Genomic DNA, 22397 nt, shown 5'->3' with positions numbered 1-22397 from the left:
CTCCAGGCTCCAAAAGATTCCATCTCTCCAGGACTGGTCATTTCTCCCACACCCAGCTAAGTTAGGTCCCTGGCTTCTTTCTTCCTCTGATTAGAGGATGTGACGGAATGCCACAGATCTCCCCTGGACCATGAGGAGCAAGTGAAAGTGAGGCAGCCCACATGGGCAGAAAGAAGACGGTGGCTAATGTCCACAAAGTGTCACCCTGCCTACAACACAGTGAGTCCTCTAACTGCTGGGGTTAAATGACTCTGGTACCAAAATAGATCTTACAAACTAAGGAGACTCAGGCAGACAAGTTAAAAAGTTAAAAGGTTAAATGTTACCAATGAAATCCCGAGACACTCATTTTTAGCAATGGCCATTTTAGCTTAATTACTGCGTAATGACATCCACTGAGCACCAATTAGCTCCTGGAGACCTACGAGGGTGAGTGAGGTTCAGTCCCTACCCTCTTGAGGCTTCTTAAGAGGAGACACACAGTGCGAATCTATCCTGTGGCTCCTTGAGATGAGGGCACACAACGGGCACAAGCTGTGTTGGTTGGGAGCTCATAGAAGGTTTTTGACTCAGAGTGAGTCACAGACAGTGTCCTAAACAGTGTGGTGCTGTGCTGAGCTTGGAAGACAATGGATTCACTCATTCATAAGCATTTTTTTTTTTAATGCTTACTGCAATGCCAAAAAAGAGGGATGCCTCAATGAACACTCAAACCATCACTCCACTGAGCACTGCTTCAAAATGCTGCAAGGGAGGGCTGAAGAGATGGCTCAACGGTTAAAACATTCGCTGCGATTGCAGAGGACCTGGGTTTGATTCCTAGCAACCACCTAGTGGTTCACAACTACACGTAGCTCTAGTTCCAAGGAGTCTAACACTCCTTTCTGACCTCTGTGGGCAACGCGCGCTCGAGGGCGCGCATACACACACACACACACACACACACACACACACACACAGTGCACAGAAATACATACAAGCCCAACACTCATACACATACAAAAATTCTACAAGTCGCACAGCACATTCATTTGGGCTGCCATACCAAGGGGTGTGCAACTTCATCGCTGAGGACAAAAGCATCAACACAACAGCTGTATGGGGATTGGAGCGATGAGCACAGCGGCTTGGGGCCCAAGGAGAATTGCTATGGAAGGAGGCCAGTGTTTGTTCCAGGTCGAATGTGTCAGCGTTAGGGGACACTCCCCACTATCCAGCTGTGCTGATTCTTGCTTTGTGTCCCACCTAGAGATGAGCCATCCTTAAGGCCACATTGCAGGCGGGAAGGAGGGCGATATAGGAGAGGACGTGGCATGCCCTCCTCCACAGAAGGCCACATCACCTGGCTCCGGGCAAGCTCCACGGGTGAATTTGAAGAAGTTCCAAGTCTTCTGACAGCCAGATTGTGTGTCTATCTTGGAAGGAAGGCACGATCCCAGCATTACTTTTTCAAAGGCTCTGGGTATAGCAGATATTTAGAAAGGGTTCCAAGCAAGTTTGGTAAGAGTTCCCACTGATCAAGATACCAACTCAAGCACATGCACTGAGGGATGCAGTAGGGAGTTTGCATGCCTGTGACCACAGCACTTGAGAGGCAGAGGCAGGAAGATCTGGATTCAAGGCTAATCCAGGCTATATGATACCTTGTCTCAAAACACTGAAGGTGCCTGGCGTGGTGGTGCACACCTCTGATCCCAGCACTTTGTGGGCTGAGGCAGATGGATTTCTGTGAATTTGACGCCAGCCTGGTTTACATAGTGAGTTCTAGGACAGCCAGAACCACATAGTGAGATGGTGCTAAAAAAAAAATCCAAAACAAACAAATAAACAAAACCAAAAAACACCCCCACAGCCACCACCACCAAAACCAAAACAAAACACACACACATACACACACACACACACACACACACACAACCAAATCATACCAACAACACAATAACAACAACAAAACATACTGTAGGGAAAACAAAACAAAAAGTCACTAGCCAGTGTCTAAGGAAATAGTTAAGTGGCTCTGCTGAAAAAGAGGCTAGGAATTAGGAGTACACAGGAGAAATGACGCAGGAAGTATGCACTAAGATTGAGTCACACAACCTGTGGGGCCCTGGCTAGAGGTGCAGGTGAGGGGGGTCCAAAAGCCCAGAGCTGAATGCAGTGTTCAATACAAGCCCTGAGACGGTGATTGACACCTCAGCCATAGCTCCACACAGGGGCAGGGCTGAGCTGACAGGGGGGTTAAACCATCCTTCTCCTACGCTTGGCAGAAAGGGGACATGTGCAAAGCTTCCGAGTGGAGAAGACTTTAACAGGAGAGAAAGAGGAGGCCCAGGGAGTTGGCAGAGCTTCAGGGATGACGAGTGGTCTACAGGGCAGGGGACATAGATCCAAGCTTGTATTGCTAGATCCCAAGAGTATGGTTATCCTGATTCCTGCCCTAGTCACACAGATCAGCCCTCTGGAGACTTCAACCCATAAGGCTGAAGTCAGGTGGAAAGGAGTGTATATGTATGAATATGAAGATCTTTTAAAATATCAAGCTCACAGGTTGGGCATTTAGCATTTAGCTCAGTGGTAGAGCGCTTGCCTAGCAAGCACAAGGCCCTGGGTTCGGTCCCCAGCTCCTAAAAAAAGAAAAGAAAAAAAAAATATCAAGCTCAAAGAGGGCCAGAACAATGCCCATCTAAAGTATATTCCTTCTATTTGATCTCTGTCCTGTGATCCTTTCTCAAGAGTTAAGAAGATGGGTGTGGGGGTGGGGATAGAATCATCCTCTGGCTGGTCATGGTAATGACCTGTAATCCCAGCACTTGACTCAGGGGGATTACGAGTCCAAGATCAGCCTGAGCTACACAGTGACTCCTTGTCTCCTTGTCTTAACAACACAACACAACCAACCAGCACTTGGCTTTGCTTTTCATACCATTACTGCGAGACTGCAGCAGCTCTGGCTTCTATTCTGAGCCAGATCCTTTGATGGTCCAGTAAACAAAAGGCCTTAACACAACACAACCTTCACAACACTGCCTGAAAAGGCACTGGCAGTTCAAGTTCAAATACCCTGGCGGGATGTGGCTTCCGTGGTTGGGATGTCATTAGCCAAAAGCAATTGCTCTAGGCAGGAATGAGGGCAGAACACTGTTTCTAGGACATGCTCATAAATGAAATCATGCTTTGTTACTATTTGGAAACAGCAAAATGCTTTCCAACTCTGGGATGTCGTGGGTTCTGTGGAGACAGGTGTCTGGGGACTCCCTTGAGTGGAGTTTGACCCACTTTCCCTCTCGAAGGAAAAAGCCATTGACCTGGTGAATTATTCAGTCACCATGGCAGTGACCTTGGCCAGGGAGGCCCCAGAACACATTTAGCCCCAGCCGCAGCAAATGTCTCGGCTTGCCTCTGCAGACTGTCTGCAACGTTCAGAGCATTCAGGCGGAAAACACGACTCAGGGGCCCTCTGGGACACTGGGCCCACTAGTGCCGTTTATTTAAGATTTCCTCTTCCTGTTTCTCAGAGCAAGACAACCCTATTGTGAAAGTTTGTGCTACACTCATATTTGCAAGGCCCATCTATTAACGTCATGCTCATGGAGCATTTATACTGTGCTGTTGATGTGTTTATGCCATGCTGCTTGGTAAGGGGTAACACACAATGGAAATATGTCCGGTCTCCATCCTCTAGCCTGCCTGCTCACCCACACTAGTATTAATGATGGTATTATTGGGAAGGCAGTTCCTAGTCTGGGTCTGCTCTGCCTATACCATTGGAAGGCCTAGCTCTCCGTAACTGTTGCTAAGCTGTTGAGTGGGCTGAACATCAGGAACAAGTCCTAGAAATCTAAGAGAACAAGCCAGAATGCCAACCTGTTAATTTACACAGAGACATCCAGGTGCCACTTTGGCGTAATCTCTGGTTTCTGATCGCTGTCTCACAGCAAGGTGAATAACAGGTGCATGCCGAGGTGCCTGTGCCAGCATCTCAACAGCCAGGACCTGGGAGATTCTCCCCCGGTGCCAGAGGCAGGCCTCTGGGCTATGACGTGGTATTGTATTAGACTTGCCTGTCCAGGAACCAGCCTGGAATTGGACTCTATTTTTAATCAACAGAAAATTTGAAGAGGTATGCTTAACTTAGATATGGAGCGTACTGTTTCAAAAAAGTTCATGGAATGAACTGTGTGTGTGTGTGTGTGTGTGTGTGTGTGTGTGTGTGTGTGTGTGTGTGTGTGTGTGCATAAACTTGCAGGTATATTACAATGTTCATCATCTTATTGGCAGAGATAGCTTATTTGAGGCTTAGTCTGTGCCACTCACAGATCACAGACCAAGTTTATAACACGCAGCAAACTATGCTCTTACACCGTCAACTCAGTTGCTGTATTTCTTGTTTTCTGAATGAGAGGCGGAGGCACAGCACACATAGCCGATCTGTCTAAGCTTACACAGTGAGCAAGCAGCAGCACTTCAACTCTCGTGGGGTGTGCAGCGTCATGATCTGGATATGACCGGACAGGAAACCGGCACCGTGAAACTGAATGAGGGACACCACAATGAATAGAAGTAGCCCAAGAGCAGCACTAATTCTCCCATTCTGGGCTTGGTATTTGCTGCTCTGGAGAGAGGAATGTCCACCCCTACAGATCTCTGGATGCCCAGAGCCCAGGGAAGCACCAGGGGCATGCAGTGCAGTCAATAGGTACTGCTGAGTATGGAGGACCCTCAGGCTTCATCTAAGACTCACAGAAGGATCATGGCGAGAATGAGTAGACCTGGCTGGGGGTCGGGACATCTACTCTCTGCATGTTCCCTCTCTGTGTTCATCACCCTTCATTTCCTGCTTGCATCACCACAGGGCAGCCATTGCCCCTGCAAGTGCTGCTGAGGATTAAATTGGTGCGCTCTGAGCAGAGGCCCGGCACTATCCATACACAGGAAGGAAGAACAGCAATGTCCACTGGGCCAACGCTGAAGCCACGACACTCAGATAGAAACCCTAGAGCTCCCTGCTTAATTCCCAGGTGACACAGGACCAGCTCTGTCCTGTGCCTCTGTTCCCAGCACTGACAGAGAGAGACAACAGCAGTCCTTCAGTTCTAAGGAACACTAAGACTCTGAAGACCTGTGCCAAGCACATAAAGTAACTGCAGACGATCTGGGCGCAGGCTCGGTATGCTAGCTTTTATAGCATTAGCTTCAAATGAGCCACACCAGCTGGCATAGAGGTCATCCAAAAGGACTCATTCACCCATAACATAGTTGTAGTCGGGGTTAAGTGTGATGTTCAACTCTAAGTGCCCATATGCCTATCAGAAGGGTGGCTCTCTCTGTGGGCAGTCACTACTTAGTTCCCAACAGCATCCTCATCTGACTCTTCAGAATAGTGGTTCTCAACCTTCCTAATGCTGCGACCTCATGCTGTGATGACCCCCAACCACAAAATTATTTTTGTTGTTACTTTGTTAGAAATCTGCCAAAGAGGTCTCCACCCACAGGTTAAGCGACTGCTTTTGACGAGACATCTGCAATAGCTGGTGGGCTGTAAAAACAGGTCTGGAAATTGGAACTCATAGGGAAGGACCTTGGGACACAACGGCAGAGAGGCATCCTGAGTTCTGCCTGTAACTGGAGTCCTTTAAGTGAGCATCTAGTGGATTCCTGGTCTATGCATTGGGTACTCAAGAGTCCTGCCCTGGGACTGAGCCCCCAAGCACGGCATAGGTCCAATTTCCTCAATGGGAAATGGACACTCACTGTTCTAATGACACTTCCTCTACCTCTCAAGGTCAATACTGACTGGGAAGCTCACGCTGCAAGGCTCCACTTACTGGTAGACACTGAACAAGTTTTGGGAGAGGACAATCTAAACAATTCCTGCCCACCCAAGCCATCTCGGCCAAGTCTGGAACTCAGCAGTGCTTTGTTTAACTTTGTTCACAATGGGAAAGCTTCTCAGAAGGAGAATGTATGTCATTATGGCTCTGAGACAGAGTGGGGTACGAATGTGCAAGAGACTTTTCTTTTTAACAGTAGGGACGATGGCCTCGTGCATGCTAACATCCCCCTACCACTCTGCTATACCCTCGACCCCAAGGAGACTTCTTAAACCCAACAACTGTCGATCTGACTTAGACTAGACAGGTTTACCTATCAAGTCTCCTTAAACAGAGTACCAGTCAGAACTCTTCCCACCCCTACCCCACTGCATCCCAGGGCACAGAAGGACAGCTCCAAGGTACCATGAAGCATCATTGAAAGTCACATTGTAAAACTGACAGCGGAAAGTCTTACAAAAGGGTGGCTGACTGCATCTGCTGCTGGTGATGCTTGAATGCCAGCCCAAGCCAAGGTGTTGGCGATGAATGTCAGAGCTCCTCCTCCTTCCTCACAGCTGCAGTAGGAGCCTGTGTAAGAGGAGGCCAAGAAGCTCACTTCCCAGATTCCTGCTTTTGTTCCTGCAGATGTGCATCAGATCCCTGTGTGCCGGGGAAACTATTCCTACTCTCCATAAGCATGAGCAGTTTTGTTCCCAAAGGAGTCTTGGAAAAGACTGAGGGGCAAGTTCTTGGTTCCGAATGGCTGATTTACACTACAGATTGTGTCTCAGCTGCAGAGCTGAGGAGGCCATTCCCTGAGTAAGCACAGAGTAAACCACAACGTGTGTCAGAGCCCAGCATGTTAAGAGGAATGGTTTGTTTTGCCAGGGAAAGCATGGTGGCCATGTGAGTTCTAAGGGAGATGATGAGACAGAGAAAAGGAACAGAGAGGTCCTGGAACCAAGAAAGATGGGCTGCGTCCATCCTCATCCCCCAGCCTGGGTACGGATGGCATGGCCAGACCTAGGAAACCTGGGATGAGAGGGACACTGCATAGTTCATCTTCAAACGGCAAGTACATTTGCAACACAGAAAAACAAAACAAAAAAAAGACTCCAAGCAAGGCTGTCGTTGATATTTTAGCCCATGTCTTACTCACTCTCCAGGAAGTGTCTGAAGCAATGCACAGCTCCTTCGATCTTCTACCCTGAATCTGCTCGGGCAGGTGATTCCACCACAAATGGTGCCCCCCAGGTGGGGGGGGGGCTTGAATAAAGTCCCTCCTTTGAGCAGCTCAAGTGCAAAGGCCTTCACAATTTCACCAAGAACACTTCACAGGACATGGACCCCATTTTTGAGTTCCTAACGTACTTGCAAGCCCTGAGTTGACACTGTAAGTGAGCCAGCAGTCTGTGGCTTCCCAGCCAAAGTGCAGGAAAGTGATGTTTGGCCTTCTGGGCCCAGCTCTGACACTTTAAACACGTGTCCTCTCCCTGGTCCACCCAGTGCTTTGACCTCTTCCTATGTAAAACAGTCCTCAAAGGGTTTGGGGCAGTAGCTCCATCAACAGCCTCTATTTAGATGGACAAGGACCCAGCTAAGCGCTTAGGTGGGGGGGTGAATGGCTATAATCCTAGTGTTTGGGAAGCAGATCCTGGGTTGTGCACTGTTTATCCAGCTTAGCCTTACTGATGCACTTCATTTAACAAGAGACTGTGCTCAAAGAACAAAGGGGAGAGACACTGAGGAAGATACCTGACGTTAAACCCTGACTGCATGCATGCACGTGTACACACACACACACATACACACACACGTACACACATGTGTATACACACACCTGTACACATATACGTACACACATGTATATATATATATGCATGCCCATCTCGATATATACACATATATGCGTACAAGACACACAGACACTACTACCACCACTCCCCAAGTCAAATGTTCCTAAGCCCAAGAAGACTTAAGGAAGAAAAACATGTGCTAGGCATGTAGTTCAGACAAGGGGTCAATGCCAATGGTGGCTTGTTCAACATTCCTGAATCAGTAATGCATAATAATGCTAATAAGGTGAAACTCATAGAACAAGGCTGTCTAGTGATCTCAACGCAAACATGACCAAACATGACCACAGGCCTGCTCCACTTGCAAGGCTTCTGCACTCACTAATTCGGTGCTGACCATCACTTTGGAGAACATCTCCGTCTTGGAGGATGAGAACAGTCAGTTCATGGGGGAAGCATGTGGGAACATAGTGGGGGGAAAAGCGCAGAGCACTCAACTAGTCTCACGCTTTCTGATATCTGTGAGTGCACGTGTAAGGGAAAGGCATCCTCTGACGAGGCGAGGGGCTGGGAAGCCTAGGTGCTGCTGTGAACGGTGAGCTTCAGCGTGTCATCTGACTTAGTGAAGTCTATTCAGGACTCTTGTGAAGGGAAGAGGGATCTGGGCTGAAGGATCTGTCTGGACGTTTCTAGCTGTACAACGCCTCTCAAGCCTCTTGCCCTACCCCCATCTGCTCTGGGCTCTCAATCACTCTGCGCAGACCCCTCATCCACCAGGCATGGTGGTTTTCTGTCTCCCGATCTCTCCCCTTTCTCCACTGATGCTGTCCAATGCTCCCCTTTCATGGGGCCCTTGATTTCTGAAGCCAACAGGCCCTCTGGGCACTTTGCTTTCCCCACTAGCTAGTCCTTTCATTTAACTGGCTTAGCCTGAACCTGTGAGTTCCGTGGTTGACCCCCTCCCTCAACTGGTGGGTAAGGGACATGAAGGGGTTTGGAGTGCGGCGCACCCTGCCCCTTAGCACACAGCTGAGTGCTGCGAAGATTAAGTGGGTTCATGCACAGGAAGCCGGACTTACAGCAACTCCTGGCCCTCAGTAACTTTTAGCCATCATCAGTGCCTGTCCCAGGACTCATTTCAATTTTCATTATTGCTCTTCAAGGAAGGCTTTGCTGTGCTACTCATCAAAAAACAATTAAGCATCTGTAACTTCTTTAAGAAGGTCTGAAATGAACTCAATGAGTTCACAGCGTATGAAGACCTACAAAGACCTCAATTAAAAGCACGGCTGTTCCCAGCTCCAAGGTGCATTTGTGAGCCATTTAGTCCTCAAAGCTGACTCTGAGCGAGCAACATTCACTCAGGAAAACCACTTAACCACAGCATGGAGCCTTGAACACGGGCTCTGGGGATCCCAGAACCTGACCGTCTCATTTCACAGCTGAGTAAACCTGAGTCCCGAGAGCATTGCCAGGGCAAGAAGTGTGGGTATCTGCTTTGTGAGTGACAGGCGTGGCAGGGCAGTGAGGGGTGGAAGGCTGTCATAAAAGGCGCCCTTATCAGCACCATCCTCCAACCAAGATGCTCGCAGCCTCAGCCCCATCCCATGCCCTAGAAAGATGACGGAGGTCAGCTCAGAACCACAGCATTTTAAGAATTTGCTTTATAAATTAGACATATTGAATTCTGAGTAAGAGTATATGAATTTACAAGTGAAAAGTTTACTGGGCATAGTGTTAATCCCAGCACTCAGAAGACAGAAACAGATGGATCTCTGCGAGTTCAAGGCCAGCCTAGTGAAGCTGAGGTCAGTTGGGATACACAGTGAGACCCTATCTCAATAAATAAATAAACAACTGTGAGACATAAAGGAGATGTCAAAGTTGTAGCTGTATCTATCTCAGGCTTGACCTGCAGACAGACAGGTGGAGGGAAGAGTCTCCATGTGCAGTCCACAAGAAAGAAAGCACAAAGTAGACACTACTGTGAACAGGCTGGTCTGAGAGGTAAGAGTGGGGCTCTTCAGACACTCAGTCGCCTCCCATTTTGTTTACTGGACAGGGTGCTCCCACCTGGTGCTGGCTGAACAGCAACAGGACCCATGGATCCCCCAGATTCTAAGAGGAGCGACTACACATTGGATCACAAAGCCAGGATGGCAATGGGGAGAGAAGGAAGCAGTGAATGGGCAAACTGGCAAAGACTCATAGAGAGCCAAGAGAAGCTCTGTGTGGAGGGGGAGGGTTGGAAAAAAAGGAGGGTGGGCCGTTGAGATGGCTCAATGTGCTGGTTTGAATGAAAGTGACTCCCATAGACTCAAAGGAAGTGGCATTATTGGAGTTGTGGCCTTGTTGGAGGAAGCATGTCACTGGGGGCAGGCTTTGGGGTTTCAGAAACTCAAGCCAGCTACAGTGTCACTCTCTCTTCCATCTGCCTTCTGATCTGGACGTAGAACTCTCAGCAACTTCTCCAGCACCATGTCTTCCTGCACTCCGCCATGTTCCTGCCAAGATGATCATGGACTATGCCTCCGAACTGTAAGCAGCCCCAGTTAAATGCTTTCCTTTGTAAGACTTGCCTTGGTCATGGTGTCTCCTCACAGCAACTGAGATACTCGGCAAGCAAAGACGCTTGATCTATGTTACAGGAGAGAAGCAACTCCTGCAGTCCTCTGGCTGGCACCCACACCAACCACAGGAATACACATAATTAATGTAAGTAAGAAATGTACTTTTCAAAAAAAAAAAAGGTGAACTCTTTATTAGTTTCATAGCCCATATGTCCCCAGGTCATGCTGTGCTGCTGACATTTGAAGAGCTTGTGTATTAGAGTAGCTCCTACTATGTAGTACTGGTTGTAACTTGTTACTACCATGTTGGGGGTGGGAAATCTGCCTGCTGAGTGGGACTGCGGTGGATCTACCCGCTGGTGGCCTTCTCTGACCCTTCTCTCCACTTCTCTGAACTACTACTCAGCACTCACTCAGTGGCTCCCATCCTCAGAGTCTACACTGAGTTAACCTCAGTTATCCTCACAACCTTGTGCTCAGAGACAAACTCAAAGCCCTGTATACTCTTTGCTTGATCGAGGGGCCCATCAAGGGCAAAGAACTTGCCCAAGGTCTCAGATAGGTGACCGGTGGCATCTTCCCATTCTCACTAATTCTCGTCATCATTTACAGCCACCCCTCATGTCAGCGGAGGTCAGGGTCCCCACAGTACTTTGTTAACTGACATATCTTAACCAGGACTTAGGAGCTGCTCACTTTTCTTCCAACCAGAAGTCCAGAGAAAATTCATCAGAAAAGCTGAAACGACACACATCCTTTGAATTGTAAGGAGAGTGGAGGTGGGCGCGTTAAGCCTCCTCAGGGGATTGTGAGATGGTTGCCTATGGTAGGTGAAGGAGTGTGGAGAAAATGACAGCCAGGCTGGCCACCACCACAGGGTTTCAAGTAAGCGGGGTAGGACTACAGGCGAATCTGAGCAGCAGAAATGCTGAACTCAGGGACAACAACAGCCATAACAACCACCACCACTACCACAACAAACACAACAACAACCACCACGACCATCATCATAACAACAACCACAACCACCACAGCCCAGATAAGAGCAAAGACTCTATGGGTGTGGCATAAAACCAGGATGGCGGCTTAGCTCTCCCAGGTAGACTTCCCTGTACCAATGGTGGCAGTTGGGCCAGTATCTGAATCTCGGTTTTGATCTCTCAGCGCTTAGAGCTGTGGTCATCACCTCTCCTTCTTCCCTTATCTCCTTTTCCTTCCTTCCCTCTTCCTCCCCCATCTCTGCAAGGTCTTGTACAACCTAGGCTAGCCTGAGACTTGCAATCCCCCTGCCTCTGTCTCCAAACTGATAGGAGTATACCACCGTGCCCAGCCGACCCACCTCAGCTTCCAAATCACTTTGTGGAGACTATCCACCCCAAGGGAGAGGAAGACAGGATATCCGTAAGCGATAAAAGAGGCCACAGGTGTGTGTCAATGGCTTCAGGATCTCTGCACACATGAACAGGGCAATGTGCCTGGTGCTAGCCGAGTTACCTTGGCACAGGTCTAAGTAAGTGGCCAAAGCAGTCACTTCATCTGGTACCTCATGGGCTGTGGACCATTCCAAAGCACTAGCTATGCTCAGAAAAAAAACCCAGATACACCCAAAATGTTGGCTATGGCACATGAACACACACACAGGTTATACGTGAACATGTGTATACATGTAAGCTTTTCATTATAAAGTTCAGAGGAGTAGAGCGGTATTCATACATAATACACCAAAACATGCTCACATGCTAGCTCAGTGCCTCAGTTTCCATGTCTGTTTACCTTTAAGGCTAACATTTTATTAAGTTACAAAAACAAACAAAAAATTGGGGGAAATGTTTTATAAGTGTTTCACTATTTATCACAGCCTGTTTTGTCAGCAGAAGCATGTTTGACTGCTGTTGGCAGCATTGGGCCAGAGTTGACCACAGTCCCTCGTCTTTGGCAGTTCTTGTCACTCGGATCATTGTCGGTGCTGGGGAAGACTGCAGAGCAAGGAGCGCACAGCCGGGGAATCTCAGCATCACTCATCACATTAGTATTTACATAGAACTTTGATTTTTGGTTTTATAGCTATTATAGAGCTCAGTGGTAGAGCATTTACCCAGCAAAGGCCTGGGTTCAATCCCCAGCACCCCAAATAACAAATCAACAACAATCCTACCCTCAACCCCCCAGTCTAAAGCCACTGTGTGAAGACCAGATCTTCCCCGCCAGGCCTTCGAAGGTTCAGCTCAGTTTTGCACTGGAGGGCCCAGAAAACAAGTGTCTGTGTTTTAATTTGGGTGTCTCTTCCCCACTCCTGCTACACTACTCAGAGACTCTGGATTGATGTCTTTTTAACAAGCGTGCTTCAACGTAAGGGACAGGGAGGGTGATCTATTCTATGTAAAGCGAACAATCCCTCATATACAGGTGCTCTAAATGCAACCAGTCAACTGCTCGCATCACACCAGCAAACAGACAGGACCATTAACAGGCAGGAGACTCGACACATCATCACGGGCACCTGTCTGTATGGACGATTAGAACTCCATGTCCAACTGGTGTATAAGCAAGTCCTTCCTGTGTTTTCACGAAAGCTAGGGTAAACCACACGTCTCCCTCTTCCATTCATGCTATTCGCCATACTCTAAGACACATGGTAAAAGTTCAACTGTTTAAACCATTAGCTCTGGGCTCAGAGACTGTGTATATGACACCTTAGAGATGGCAGAGACTGGCTGGCTACAGAACAAGACTAAGCCTCACAATACCTCTAGGGACTTTATCCACATGATAGCCCAAACAGCTAACCGGCACAAAAGACAAGGCTGTTGGGAACTGTCACATCTGGCTGTTTTCCAGGGAGAACTCAGGAGATAATAGCATTTTATGTTGTCTCTAGACATATCCTCTCAGTCTTGATACTGACGCTGTGAGGTCTCCGGGCTAAGATCAGTATCACTTCATCCTATAAATGAGAAAGCTGGAATTGTCTAGAAGTTAGATGCCTTGCTCAAAGTCATACAGAATGCCATCAGCTGATCAGTCTGGGGCTAGAACTTAGGATTCCAACTCCTACTCCACATTCTGTTCTTAGATAGTGTAGCATACTACAGACAGAAATTCTAGCTGTACCCCTCCCCCATTGTCTACTTGAGTATGCCAGCCACACACACATAAACAACTCTGTCCTACCCATCACCCACTTTGGCAACAGAATATCACCATATAGTCCTAGTTTGCCTAGAATTTTCTATATAGACTACATATGTGGTGATCCTTCCTCCTCTGCTCTGGAGTTTATAGGGACTATAGGTGTGCACTCTACCACCTGACTTCCTCTGAATTTCCAAGACTGACTTATGTCCACAGGTGAACTTGGGTGTAAGGTATGGAACTCCCAACACTACAGTCCCCTAGAGAGCCAGGAGTGGACCAAGTGAGCACTTTAGGGCAAGTCTGCACTTGCGCCAAGAGAAAGGACAGCTGCTGGGCTGTGGCTCAGCGACCAGATGACTGACAGACTGCACTGCTTGTGGGAGATCAAAGCAGGTAGACTCATGGTGGTGCCAACAGCAGAGGGCAGGTGGATCAGGCTTTAGCTAGAGATCTGGTTAGGAATATGTTGGCTCAATGACGACCGGGCATGTTTTTAATAAAGTCTTTCATCTAAGGCAGTGGTTCTCAACCTTCCTAATGCTGCCACCCTTAAACATAGTTCCTCATGTTGTGATGACCCCCAACCACAAAGTGACTTTCATAGCTACCCCATAACTATAATTTTGCTGTTATGAATCGTAATGTAAATATCCGTTTGTTTTTTTTTTCCTGGTGGGCTTTGGACACCCACAGGTTGAGAATCACTCAAAGTCAACTGAAATAACCGGTGTGTTTGAGTTTCGTGAACTGACTCTTCATGAATTCCAGCTGCATGGTAGCTGTCTATAGCAGCGACTTTTTGGCCTGCTGTGGCCACCATACCTAACACACACAACTTAAAAGGTTTGTTTTGGCCTGTGGTGTCTGAGAGTTCAGTCCTTGCGGGAGAGAGTTCATGCAGTGGGAGCATGTGGCAGAGGCTCCTCACAGGGCAAACAGGAAGCAAAAAGAGCAGGGTGGGAGTCAAGGGCTGGGCTGCAACCATCGAAGGTCCTTGCAAGGGACCCACTTCCACCAGAGAGGCTTCACCTCCCGAAGACCCCCTCAGCCTGCCAGTGCTGCCGGCACTGACGGTGGTTATATTTTCAGCTCAGTTCCCACATGGAGAAAGCGTGAGCCTGCGGGGACATTTCGGATGGAAACCTTAGCCTGTCCCTGTGAAATGACACCAGTATGGCTTCTTACTTATTACCAGGCTTTCCTCCTGAGCCTGGGTCAGCACCCATGTGTGCACACTTGTCGTTGAATGAGCAGATGCCCAGTGACCAGCTGCTGCACACGACGGCTGAAAGCCCTCGCTCCTGGTGCCAGGTATAGAGATGGGAAGTAGAGAAGCCCGCTGTGACATGATTTCCACACAAGTGTCTGAGCCGGCGGCAGAGGGAGAGCTGAGGCCCTGTTCTTCACAGCCGAGCTGAAGGGCCTCGGGCTCAGAGGACCTTTTAAATAGGAGTGTGGCACCCTAGAGAGGGAGAAATGGCTTAGGTAGAAACAGCCTGGCAGCGGACTCATTATCATTGTCCTATAAAAGAACCATCATTTTATTAGCCGCAAATAAACAAGAACTGCCTTCATTACGACTAAAACACCGTTACCTGGCAACCAGCCCCAGGGAACAAGGCCAGAGTATGTTGCATCTGCTGTGGGAAGCCATGGAAAGACATCTGCATTCTGGAGACCCTCGCTGAAGAGCCCTGCTGGATGAGGGAGCTACAGGTGCATCTGCTGAAGGCTGTGTTTTTCTCAGAGTGTCCATAATCCAAAGTTCCCTCCCAGAATCCTACAGGGCAGGGTTTGAGCACCTGCTGGTCCACTCTGGGTACAGCCACCAGTACACTGTTAATGGCTATGACTCACCCTGATTCCTACAGAGCCCCTTCAGGAAGGGGGCGAGCCTGTCTGTCTTTAGTTAGCCTCCTCAGGCATCTGCCAACAGGCCCTATCACTAACGGTTGATAATGACATCTCACTGATAAAGCGGCATCCTTTAGAATTCAGAGACTCACCCATGGCAGTCGGTTCCTGGATGAGTCACTTGGACAAAGGTAGTGACCAGATATTAACAGTGGGGGAAGAAGCCAGGCTTCTGCCAGGACTTCAGTATTATGCCCAGCCATGTTGGCAAATAAAGGCGAGGAAACAGCTTTAGAAACGCAAAACTCTGTCCCCTAGGCTCAGAGGGAAATGAGCTCTAGCCAACATGCTGTGTGTCAGCACTGCTGTGGGCTGGGGAGCTGTGGTTGGGAAGGTGGACCAGACCACGCAGGGTTAGGCTGGGCAGTCTGGCTCTGTGCCTTGGTATTCTGTGGCCAACTACACCCAAGCAGAGCACTGGGCCCTTCCTTCCTGGGGATGAGACAAGATCTGACTCCTCCCTCCATGAATTCCCACCCAGCAGCCGTGCCTCCCTGGCTATATCTCTTTCAAACAGGACTTGGCACACTTGTCAGTGGTGCTAGGGCCCGGCCTCTTGACTGAGTCATGCAGATATGCACTCCCCTTGACAAAGGGCATTCTCTTTGCATGGCTGATGCCTGGGGATGATTTTCTCTCTCTCTCAGAATTTGCTGCGATAAAGAGTCCCAGGATACACTCTCTGTATTGTGACCCTGCCATTCTCCTATCGAGAGTCCATTTCTCTACCTCTTAAGTCAGAGTTCTGTTTTGACTAACAGAAGATGATGGTGCCATTTCCTTCTCTCACTTGGCTCCTCTTTTCCTGCCCAGTGATCTCTTCTGCTAAAAGCCCCAGCAAGGCAGAGGATGAGTCCAGTGATGGCTGCACTAGAAGCAGATCCTCCAGGTCCTGCTGCCCACTAGTGGATCATGGAGGGACTGCACTGCTGTGTTGCTGAAGTCTGCACAGATTCCCAAACTCGGAGTCACGAGGGAAATGAAACTGTTTCTAACTACCAAGTTCTGGAGCAGTTTACTATGTAATACAGAGGACGAGATCCTAAAGTCACATAACTAGTAAGAAGCAGACCCTGCACAGGGCAGGTCCAGCCAGAGTCTGTGTCTTGTCCATATCACTGAATACTAAGTATGTTTGCTACACTGGCACTGAGCAGTCTACAACTTTTTTTCACTTAGTTAATGAGCCAACCATGCAAATCAAACCCGAGAGTGTCTCATGGTTCAGCATTTCTGAAAAAAAAAAAAAAACTAAAAAATTTTCAATGGTACAAACTACTACATGCAGCTATAAAATCCCACAGAAATGCTAAGGCATGATAATGAATTTGTTACAGACCAGGAATAGATCTGAATGAGAGAAGACACTCCCTGTGATTTCCTGTTTCTCTCTCAGGGTTAATCTAGTGAACTGCTAGCTAATAGAATTACTTCATGGAAATTTATGCTAATAGGAAGCAAGGGAAGGCTCAGATAAATAAATCTCAAGAGAAATACTAGAACCCCGTGCTCATCTCCCATTTGTTTGAGAGTTCCTCTGGCCCCAACTGGTATCACTCTCATAGGATCCAGTGCCTTGGTAATAAAATGGCTGAGTGACCAAGCACTAACTGTGAACAGACGTAAGCCTTGGAAGGTACTGCAGTGACAGACCATGCTGATGTCCCCGCAGAAGATACATCAAAATCATGTCTTATTTTGATATAAGTTTTAAACTCAACAGCGTCGCCTACGAAGTGTTCTCTGTAGGCCTGCCGTATCTACATCTGTGTGGCTCTTGGACTCAGCAGTGGGATCCTTTGTCCTACCCCAGGACAATCATACCGACCTTGCTAATGTCAGCACACCATAAAGCAATGGGCCGCAGGAGTCCAGAAGTGGGTGAAGATTCCATCTATAGGCACTTCCCAAACTCACGTCCACCCCTGGCAACTCTGCTCTACCTCAACCCCATCTGGTCAGACAGCCAAAGCAACCTTAGGCCGGGGAAACAGTAGCTTGGAACATGTGGGCCTGACACCTGCTTAGGTTCGAGAGTCTTATGTTCAGGGTTTAAACCTTCTTATTTCCACCAGCTACGAGATGAAATGCATTATAAAACCTGTTCTAAGCATCACTTTCTTATGTACAGTGCGAGGAACTTGTGCATTTGCAGGACAAGTTCATGAACAGAGCATAGGGCCTGTGAAAGGGAAGCCAGTACCACAGCATTCCTCGTCTAGACTCAGACATAACCAATTGATCTCTGAATGTTCCGTCAAGCATCGATTAGGGCATCATTTCATATGCAATCTTCTAACCCCTCAGAATCAGGAGGGGCTTCTAATATGAAGTGTGCTCATCTTACAGACGAGGAATTCGAGACCCAAAGGATCAGATGCTTCCGACAACATAATCTTGTTTCTTACACTATGAATTCAAAAACCAATGCCCCCAAAGCCACTCCTAACAAAGTCACAGATACAAAGTGAGAAAGATACAAAGATACAAAGATAGTAGCAGCAGGTGGCTGGAGGCTCAGGAGACCCACATTCAATGCTGTCTTCTCCACTAGTTGTAGAACCCTAGAGTTCACTTAAAAAAAAAAAATCTTTAAAATCACTTGAATTTTAAATTCAACAATTCTAAAAGGTAGCCATTTTCTTTAAAGGTGCAATTCCCAATATTTTCCAGCAGGTGGCACAAAATCTCCTTTACAGAAACCTGAACAGTTGCAACAAAGGATGGAAAGAATTGGTGTATTATTTTTCAAAGCATTAACTTTTCTACAATCTGATCTTATTTTGGTGTTAATAATGCATTTGGTCAGCAATGCACCATGCGTCACGGGAGGACTAAACTCAGATTTCACAGCAAGAAAGTGGGCCGGGGGCACAGGGAAGACTATAGACAATGGGGCCTGTTAGCGCTTCCTACCTGGCCACCAAAACACAACCAGTCCTTTTGTAATTACCTGTGAAAGGCCTGGTTGTGGAGGGATATTTTCTTCTCTGATAGGAGTCAGCAAAGAGAAAAAGAAATAATTGGAGAGAAATAACTTTAAGAGCACCGTGGCAGACAGTTCTGCATTACAGAGACCTCTAGGGACTAAACATTTAAGTGGCTTTGTGGATTATTTCCTAGGATAGAGAGGGGACAGTAGAAAAAACCCTGAACATCAGAAAGAAATGATTACTTAAGAGCTTTAATTATGCTGTAAGAAATGCCCTACTTGCTGATGGCACTCAGCGGCGGAGTGTATACTTGGCAGGCTTGTGACTGTGGGTTGAATCTCCAACACGGGAGGGAGGGAGGGAGGGAATGAAGGAGGGAGGGAGGGAGGGAGTGAAGTAGGGAGGGAGGGAGAGGCAGAAGGTGAAGGGAGATGAGAAATTTAATACTAAAAAGTAATAGTTCATATGCAATAAAGCTAAGACAAATAAATAAAAACCCGGCAAAGCCCGGGGTGGCCTGGGATGAGAGAAGCGGGGTCTATAATATTACTGATGGGACTGTAAGTTACCGTAGGCTTTCTGAAAGCAATTTTACAGTAAGTGACAGAGCCATAAGACTGATGGCCTCTGACCTGGCAATATCAGTTTTAGCAATCTGTGCCAACACAGTAATTGAAAAGGGGACATGGTCACCATTTTGAGGAAGCTGTGTTTCTGCTCTGTAGTGTTTTGAACAACCCCAATGGTCTCAATGGAGGCTGCAGGACGATGCTGCCAATTAAATAGTGACAATGACGGCAATGATGAAATTAACATGGACAAACCTGAGAAATATATGTGAAATAACTTCCAAAGTGCCCCTTACCTGCACATAGAATCCTTGATGTCAGGCTGAGAAAGGGCATTAGTGAGAGACAGACTGCTTACGGTGCTATGATTATGAAGATGTTATTAATACCGGAAGCAGAGTGAAGGGCATGTGGGGGCTGAAGCTGGAGAACTTTTCAGTGAATCCGTAATTATTTCAAAATAATAGGTGTAAGAATTACATTGGAGCCCACATGCAGGTCGCCGCCAATCATACATGTATTTAATGTCTGAAACAATAGGAAGGCTCAAAACCATTTATGAGTTAGGAATGTACTTTGCCCTTTTGGGGGACTGTACATGTGTGATTCTGTGCGTGTGTGGCCATGTGTGATTCTGTGCATGTGTGGCCATGTGTGATTCTGTGCATGTGTGGCCATGTGTGATTCTGTGCATGTGTGGCCATGTGTGATTCTGTGCATGTGTGGCCATGTGTGATTGATTCTGTGCATGTGTAGCCATGTGTGATTCTGTGCATGCTGCCATTTCTGTGTACGGGGTTCACCAGGCAACTGATCTTCAAGATTCATTGAAGATAAGTGGGGTTTCAAAGATGTCTAGCATTTTTTTTGGCCAAGACAGGGTTTCTTTGTGTAGCTCTGGCTATCTGAGAATTTACTTTGTAGCCCAGGCTGGTCTTGAATGCAGAGATACACAACCACCTCTGCTTCCCCAGTGCTGGAGACTAAAGGCATGTGCCACCTCACCTGATCAATTATTCTTATCTTCCTAGAATGTAAACTTTATACGGGTGACACGGAAGACTTTTTAAATTTAAATTTGTGCATATGAGAGTATTTGTACCCAAGGAGGCCAAAGTGAGCGTCAGGTCCCTGACAGCTAGAGTTACAGGCAGTTAGAGGTTAGCTCCTGGAAACCGAACTCAGGTCCTCTGGAAAAGCAGCAAGTGCTCTCAACCACTGAGCCACCTCTCCAGCCCCAGGCAGACATTTCCATACAGATCTTTCAGATAAACAATCACTCCTTATAAACAATCACTTCTTATAGATATATAACATGCAATTAAGTATTTTTCGAGTGTGTGTGTGTGTGTGTGTGTGTGTGTGTGTGTGTGTGTGTGTGTAAGAATACATGTGCAGGCCAGAGGCCAACCTTTTTTTTTTTTTTTTTTTTTTTTTTTAATTTTTATTTATATGAGTACAGTGTAGCTGTCTTCAGACACACCAGAAGAGGGAATCAGATCTCATTACAGATGGTTGTGAGCCACCATGTGGTTGCTGGGAATTGAACTCAGGACCTTTGGAAGAGCAGTCAGTGCTCTTAACCGCTGAGCCATCTCTCCAGCCCAAGAGGCCAACCTTGAGTGATGTTCTTCAGAAGCCATTATGTTTATTTTTTGAGATAAGGTCTCTAACTGGGACCCTGGGCTTGCCAATGCAGAGAGGCTGGCTAGGCATTGGGCTCCAAGGTTCCTCCTGCCTTTGTTTTCCCAGCTGGAGGTTTAGAATGCCACATACCTGACCTTCATGTGGCTGCTAGGGTCGAATGCCAGTCCAAGGCTTCACATTTACATGGCAAGCACTTTATACATGGCAGGATCTCAGCAGCCTAGAATTAAGGTTTAAAGGAAGCTTGTGTGTGTGTGTGTGTATGTGTGTGCATGCGTGCGTGCATGCGCTTATTTGGAAGACGAGTTCCCTGATCTCAAGCAACCTGAAAATGAACATCTAGAAACTCTAGGTCACTTCTCATTTAGCGGCTCTGGGTCTCCAGGCAAATGGCAAGGCAGAAGTGGAAGGGAGACAGGGCTCTTCCAAACTGGCTTCATTAGCGTTCGTTCTAAACTCGCTGACTTCTTCAAAATTAGCTAAAAGGATACTTTGGCTTTGATAGATGCTGCAATTCTGGGTGGCTTCCCTAGGCCCACTTCCATGGAGGGTTGGCTGAGAATGGCAGAGAATACAGCATCCCCTGTGCCCTCCCAACCCTCCATGTCGGTGACCTAACCTGGGCCAACTGCTCTTCATCAGCACCAGGTTCTCTTGTTACAGCCTCAGCCTGCTTCTAAGCCACACCGAGATTAGCCTGCTGAGGCTTGGTCTGCAAGAACCATTCACTCCACTTGAAGAGCTTGGAGTTCGGCCCTATTTCAAGCAAGGGTCACACCATCCCACTCCTCTGTGAGTTTACTTGTCATGGATAATGTCTACGTATTTTGCCCCGTGCTTCCAAAGCAGAACGCTATGTTGTTGGCAAGACCCAAACTCCTCTGTATCTACACACACTCGGAAAGTGGCTGAGGATGATAATCGCAGAACTTGGTGGCAGCTCCTAGAAGACCTCTGCCTGAGAGCTCTCTTGTAGCCACTCTCTGTGCTCTAAGACTTGAGAGGTATTTAACTTCCTGGTCCTCGGTGTCCTCATCTGCACCCTGGAGACTGTGCTAGACAGACCAAACAACTCAGTATGGGGAGTGGGTCATCAGAACAAAAGCCTCGGGGTTGGGGATTTAGCTCAGTGGTAGAGCGCTTGCCTAGGAAGCGCAAGGCCCTGGGTTCGGTCCCCAGCTCCGAAAAAAAGAACAACAACAACAAAAAAAAAACCAACCAACCAACCAAACAAACAAACAAAAAAAAAACAAAAAAACCAAAAGCCTCTGGGACCACGTCCCTCAAAAGGCTGGCCCCTCATCAACAATGCACTGATTGTATCTCGAAGCACAAGAGTAGTTACACAGGCTCTGTAAGGAACAGGAAGCCCATGCACTGTGATGGCTATAAAGGTAACAAAGACCCCCCCCCCCCACCACTTTCTTCTCATAGTGAGCTTCTACAGCACGAGGAGGGTGGAACAGGAATATTTTGAAGCAGATTTGAGTTTACAGATGTCCTTTCAAGTTTCTGATTGGCCCTCTTAAGGACATGCCCATCCCCTCTAAAAATCTTCAATGAGGGTAATGTACCGATAACACATGCCTCTCATCCACTTAGCCCACAGAGGCCCACAGCCCGGCAGCACACTGTACTGCTACATTTCTGCTGAGCTCACTGAGAGCTGCCGCCCCTGCCACTGCCCAGCACATGAGAGTTCTGCACTGCACTTTGCTAGTCCCGGGAAGGGATCAAACTTCAAAGCTAACTTGTTACACTGTACAAAATGATGCAGGTCATCTTGATGATTACACAAATACTGCAGACCTAAAACTGGAATAGGGGTTCTCTTAAAGTGTCAGAGAGACTAAGAGAGACAGACAATGAAAGGGATGTTTCTTAGTAACCACTCAGGGCTGATGGTTACTTAGTAGTGAGTGGCTCAGGGCTGACGGTTTCTTTAAAAGGGGGAGCGCCATTAGGCAGAGCCATTACTCTGATGTGAGAATACAAGCTAGTTGAGGAAAGTGTCTTTCTT

The 22397-nt window shown here is 47.6% G+C and overlaps 1 protein-coding gene and 1 long non-coding RNA gene across 24 annotated transcripts in view; both read right to left on the bottom strand.

Moving 5' to 3' along the window:
• The window catches only part of Apbb2 (amyloid beta precursor protein binding family B member 2), a 383293-nt gene that overhangs the window by 73674 nt on the left and 287222 nt on the right, over window positions 1-22397 (bottom strand). The window lies entirely within an intron of this gene.
• On the bottom strand, window positions 4182-22397 carry LOC134481846 (uncharacterized). The gene is made up of 2 exons (XR_010057707.1): window positions 20348-22397; window positions 4182-20141 (listed from the first exon to the last, which is right to left on the bottom strand). It is a non-coding gene; the product is annotated as an uncharacterized LOC134481846 (long non-coding RNA).

Source organism: Rattus norvegicus, chromosome 14 (assembly GCF_036323735.1).
Source record: "Rattus norvegicus strain BN/NHsdMcwi chromosome 14, GRCr8, whole genome shotgun sequence".
In the NCBI taxonomy this organism is placed as follows: domain Eukaryota; kingdom Metazoa; phylum Chordata; class Mammalia; order Rodentia; family Muridae; genus Rattus; species Rattus norvegicus.
Note: the sequence above shows the minus strand (reverse complement) of the source record. Positions and strands in the feature narration are given on the sequence as shown.